This window comes from Benincasa hispida, chromosome 3 (assembly GCF_009727055.1).
Source record: "Benincasa hispida cultivar B227 chromosome 3, ASM972705v1, whole genome shotgun sequence".
Lineage (NCBI taxonomy): Eukaryota > Viridiplantae > Streptophyta > Magnoliopsida > Cucurbitales > Cucurbitaceae > Benincasa > Benincasa hispida.
The window spans coordinates 45,990,728-45,991,608 of record NC_052351.1 but is presented as its reverse complement, the minus strand read 5'-3'; positions in this window follow the sequence as shown (position 1 = coordinate 45,991,608).

The window sequence follows — 881 nt, the reverse complement described above, 5'->3', positions numbered from 1 at the left end:
ATGGAAATAGAAAAAAGAATTATGGTTTATATGTTTCATGAGATGAAATTAAAACTATAGGTTATAAATATATTATGATAAGTTAGTTATCATTATGTTTATAATAATATTAATTATGATCAATTAATTCTTTTTCTTTTAAATAACCAAAGTAGTGGGTAATTATTGGATCATGTGTAAACCGAGAATTTAAAAGAAAGTGGTTTCTTTTTTCAAAAAAGGAAGTTTTACAAACGATTAAAAAGGTTTTGAGTTTCTCTTCTCGCGAAAAAGAAACTCATGAAATCTCAAGTAAATACGAATTTACTAAACGACGGTTGGGCTAGCTAAACGATCGTGCAGTATTTACTAACGATCATATAGTTTTGCTAGAACGATCGCTAGCCAAGGTAAACGATCGGTGTAGAGTTTGTAGGTGACAGACCGAGTAGACGATGAGCTAAACGATCACATAGCTTTTGCTAGAAGACCCTTAGCTTTATCTAAAACGATTTGAGCATCAATCATATACTTCCCCACTTTCCAATCGTATACGCGATCGGTGTTCCTCCGTTCGTCTGGCCTCAAACCAGTCCAAACAGAAGCCGTCCTCTGAATTCTCACACCAAGAATATCAAGGTAGCCCTTGTTGGTGGTGTCAGAACTCAACTCGACACCGACGAGGTTTTTTCTAGAGACTATTCGTGGTGCTGTGGAGGCCGTTCGTATGGGTGAGGAGTTCATAACCGAGGAGATCATTGAGGACGAGCGCGAAAGTGTTCGTGCGTATTCGTGCGTGTGCGGTCGTGTAAGATCGAGCGTTCGTAGGTTGCTGAATGTTACGACGCGATCAGAATGCGCAACGGAGCGTGCTGCCTATGGTGCGTTAGGTTTGATCTCTT